Raw genomic sequence first — 5,081 nt, forward strand, 5'->3', positions numbered from 1 at the left:
TTCCTTGGCAGCTGATTCTTTTCGAGAACAAACCCTGGCTGGGGAGCACCGAACTCCCCAAGTTCAGGCACGAACTGCTAATTTGGAAGTGGCTCTGCTTTAGTGCGGGTGGTTAATCCAGGCTGGAGGGCTCTGTTACAGCTGCCCAGTGCCGTCCTCTGAATGTCTGGCATCTTCCATTTCCCCTCTTTTATGTATTTTTATACACCAATGCCTTCCCCTCATCCCATGCCTTGATTTTGTGGTGCTGCAGGCCCGTTGGCAAGGGAAGAGTAAAACACAAGTGCAGTAACTCCTGCTCTATGTTTGGCTTGGAGGAGCACAAATGTGGTTTCTCAAGAGGCAGCGTTGCTGAATCCCAGCCACAGGCACCTCCCAAGTGCTGGATTGGGAGCCTCCCTCTCCTTCCAAGGAAGCTGGAGGTGTGAAGGATCACTGCAGGGCTGAGCTCCTTTGCTGTAACCCCTGGCCAAGGAGTGAGGAGTTCCCTGGGACCTGGCAGAGATGTTCTGGGCAGGTGGGTTCCTCCTCCCAGCTCAGTGGTGGATAAAGAGATTTTGCCATCTGCTGGGGGTCAGCTCCTGACTGTCACGGCCTTTATGGGCTGTTCGTGTGCAACAGGGAAAGAGTTGTCCCTGGAGGTGTTGGCTCAGGAGCTGAGGCCATGCAGGGGTGAATTATTCCCTCTCTGACAGGACAGACACGTCCTACACAGGTTTGGGGACATCATCTGTGCTGGGTCTTGGTCTCTGCTCTCGGGAATGTCTCTGCTCCACCAGAGAGGCCACAACATTCCTGCACAGCATTCCTGCTTCTTCCTACCTGGCTTGTTCCTAAAACCCACAAGGCTTTTGCTTCCAGACAGGAAGGAAGGTGGCTCTCCATTCTTAGAGCCACAAATATGAGCCTGAAATCACTTCCCAGTGTGAGCCCAGCCCTGGCAGCAGCCGGAGCCTTTCCCTGGGGTAAGGATGGGGTGTGACAGCTTCAGGCTCTGCCATTCCCTCTGCCTTTCTACCCACCTTGTTCCGTGATCCAAGGGCTGCATTTTCCAATTCCCAAGACTTCAGGAGACACCTGAACAGGAGGAAAGTTGGGCTGTCCACGCTGTGTCTCTGCATCATCCCAGCGCCTTGCCTGGAGGAGGGTGAGCAAACTGTGGGCTGTGTGTTCTGCTCATCCCGATTCCCAGCAGAAACTTGCTTTTTTCCTCCTCTTCCCAGTGGAGGCGGTTAATTAATGGCTAATTAAAGCCTTCTGAGCTCCCTCTGTAGTTCCTTGGAGCTGTCACTCCTTTCCTTGCCCACTGCCATGTTCTTGTTGTCATTAAACCTCTGTGGGTGATGGGCTCTGCTCCTGGCTCCTGCTTTAATGTCACCTTGTCCCTTCAGAGCCCTCGTGGGCTTCCTCCCGTGGGATTCTCCCCGAGCAGCCGCTGCCGGGCGGGGCTGGGCCGCGCCGTGTCCGCCAGGGGGCGCCTGGAGACCGGACACGGACACTCGTGGGACCGGGATCGAATGGACACGGACACGGACACGGACACGGACACTCGTGGGACCGGGATCGAATGGACACGGACACGGACATGGACATGGACACTCGTGGGACCGGGATCGAATGGACACGGACATGGACACGGACACTCGTGGGACCGGGATCGAATGGACACGGACACGGACATGGACATGGACACTCGTGGGACCGGGATCGAATGGACACGGACATGGACACGGACACTCGTGGGACCGGGATCGAATGGACACGGACATGGACACGGACACGGACACTCGTGGGACCGGGATCGAATGGACACGGACACGGACATGGACATGGACACTCGTGGGACCGGGATCGAATGGACATGGACACGGACATGGACACTCGTGGGACCGGGATCGAATGGACACGGACACGGACACTCGTGGGACCGGGATCGAATGGACACGGACACGGACATGGACACGGACACTCGTGGGACCGGGATCGAATGGACACGGACACGGACACGGACATGGACCCTCGTGGGATCAGGATCGAATGGACACGGACATGGACACGGACACTCGTGGGATCGGGATCGAATGGACACTGACACTTATGGGACCAGAATCCACATGGACACGGACACTCGTGGGACTGGGATCTGCACAGATGTGTGAAATGTTGTGCCCTGGCTCCCTGAGGCTCTTGGGTCAGGCCACCTGCTGAAATCGGGACCCCTGGGGCATCCCTCAGGTGGGGTCAGGTGGCACCTTTGGGACTCAGCCCCTCCTTCCCTGCTCTCTCACCAATCCGCTGTCGCACCTCCCACCCCTCCCCAGCTGATCCCAAATGAACCCATTCCCATCATCCCAACTCCGCTACCTGTGGGACAACCCCAAATTCCCTCCCCTCCCTCTCTCCCTTCCAGCCTTCAGTCTTACCTCTCTTGGAAGCGTTTTCCTCCACGCCTGGCTTCTCCCTGGGGCTTTCTGTCACCTTGTCATCCCTCGCCTCACCTCCGGGAACCCAAATTATTCCCGCCCCGGGCCACACTGCCCACCCAGAGCTGCAGTCCCAGCTCTTCCCACGGAGCCTCAGTCCTGCCCTGTCCCTCAATCCTGGTTTCCATAAGCCCTGAGCCCTCAGAGCGAGTGACCTCTTGCTCCCTGCTCCGGTGCCTTTATCCCACCCCTGCTCCCAGCCTGTCAGGAGTGGTTTTCCCGAGCTCCGTTACCTGCCTGGCTCTGCCCCTGCGTGTTCCTGCTAATTAAAAACAAAGGACGAGATGCTGGTGAGTAATGAGCTGGATGGATCCGCTCCATTTAGGAGTTCTTGGATAAACAACATGGAAATTTAATTTTCTGCCACTCTGGAAAAGACAGGCCTTGGATATTACTTGTGCACCTTTCCAAGCATCTTGCTTGCTACAAAGGGGAAACTTGGCTTTGCTTGGGACCCTTCCCGAAGTTTCCCGCATGGATAACGTGCCTGTTTCATCCGTGACCACATCCTGGCCAGTGCTGGTTCTTTTAGGGAGAAGGTGCCAAATTATCCCTGTGCTGGGCTGTGCCTGACGCGGGGGCAGCTGGAGAGGAACCTTCTCCTCTCCAAAACAAGCGGATACGGCGGCAATGGGAAAAAACACGGCTGGGAGCCAGGAAGCGGGAGCTGCATCCCGGCCCCCGCCGCGCTCCGCGCACAATTCCCTTCTCCCTCTTTGTTTTCTCTAATTGCACAGCGAGGCCTCCGGGCACAGCCTGTTTCTTCCTCCGCGCCGGCACAAAGCCCTGCGGAACGGGGCTGGGACGTGCTGACCCGGCAACAGGGAATGCGACCTTGGGAGAGGGATCCAACCGGTTTGGGCTTCCCCGCGGAGCGATGCTCGGCCGTGGTGAGGACTCTGCTCTGCGGGGCTGGAAGTGCTGCTCCCCACCCCGGCTCTTCCAGCTGGAGCATCCCCTGGGATGGATGGAGGCGCTGGGGCAGCACCACAGGCAGCCGGAGCGGGGTCCCCGCTGGGCTCGCAGCGGATTTAACACTTCCCTTTAAGCCTTTGGGGCGGGATATCAGCTCCTCCCGCTGGGCACGATTCCCTCCTTTCCCCACCGCTTCCCTGCCTGCGGCGGGGTTGTTTCCCATAGGAGAGGGCTTAGGGAGGCGAGGTGGAATTACAGCATTACAGACAAAGCCTTTAATATCATCTTCCCTGCGTGAACAGCGGTGCAGGGCGAATGTTCTGCCGGGCGGGCTGCAAATGAGGCACTGTACGGTGCAGGATGTACGAGGAATTGCTCCATCACCGCTCCTAATGGCTTAACCAACAGAATCCATATTCATAAATCAAGCCAGGAGCGGGAGCCGACCTCTGTTCAGCGGTGCAGCCAGGAATAAAGGCAGATTACGAATTGCACAGAGCTGCTGCAGCTGCCACGGCTCGGCCTTGGCATTAAACGGAGCCCAAGGAGAGAAGATACAATCAAAGCTGTCTGGCGGCAGCTGAAGGATTAGCTGAGTCAACCAGCAAAGAGCTGAGCTCATTTATCGGGCTATTTTCAGGGCTGAAATGCACCCTGGATGGAATTTTACCCTCAATTACCGATCTCACACTTGGACAGAAGGGAATCATCAAAAATGGGCTTTTTCCGTGCGCCGGCTGTTCGGGTTTGGGCATTGCAGGGTGTGGTGGAGCTCGCCGGGGTGAGCTGATGAGGGCTGGGAAGTGGAGCCAGGGAGAGAGGGAGAAATGGATGGATCTGTTCTCTCTGGCCAAGGGAACTGTGGTGCAGGGAGTGTCACAAAGGTGGTGGCAGGAGGACCTGGTTGTCTCTCACCACCAGACAGGGCTGTCACCAGCACTGGGTCAGACCAGACCTTGGCTTTTCTGTCCCCCAAGGACACAGGAGTCACCATTTTCCAGCCTGAAAATGACCAATGACTCCTAAAATGTCACTGGAAAGTCCAGCACAAAGCCTGGCTCTGCCCCTTTGCAGCCGAGCTTTGGGTTATTGCAGAATCCCACAATGGTTTGGGTTGGGAGAGACCTTAAAGCTCATCCCATTCCCGGCCCTGCCATAGACAGGGACAGCTCCCACTATCCCAGGTTGCTCCAACCTGCCCTTGGACACTGCCAGGGATCCAGGGGCAGCCACAGCTGCTCTGGGCACCCTGTGCCAGGGCCTGCCCACCCTCCCAGGGAACAATTCCTTCCCAATATCCCATCCATCCCTGCCCTCTGGCAGTGGGAAGCCATTCCCTGCGTCCTGTCCCTCCAGCCCTTGTCCCCAGTCCCTCTCCAGCTCTCCTGGAGCCCCTTTAGGCACTGAAAAGGGGCTCTGACTTCTCCCTGCAGCTTTCTCTGCGAGCCAGGCGAGGGGGGATTCTGCAGCTTGAACCAAAACTGCCTCTGTTTCCCCCAAAGTCCGGCTGTTTCCCGGTGAGCTGGCAGTGGGAGGGAAGGGGCTCTGCAGGGCTGGCTGCTCTCCCAGCCCAGAGCGGGTGCAGGCAGCAGCTCCTTGTGACGGAGGGGCCAAAAATAGAAATTTCCCAGGAGCTGGGAGGAATAATACTTCTCCTGACACCCTGCAATAGCCTCGAGGCTG

Source organism: Corvus hawaiiensis, chromosome 12 (assembly GCF_020740725.1).
Source record: "Corvus hawaiiensis isolate bCorHaw1 chromosome 12, bCorHaw1.pri.cur, whole genome shotgun sequence".
Classification (NCBI taxonomy): Eukaryota; Metazoa; Chordata; class Aves; order Passeriformes; family Corvidae; genus Corvus; species Corvus hawaiiensis.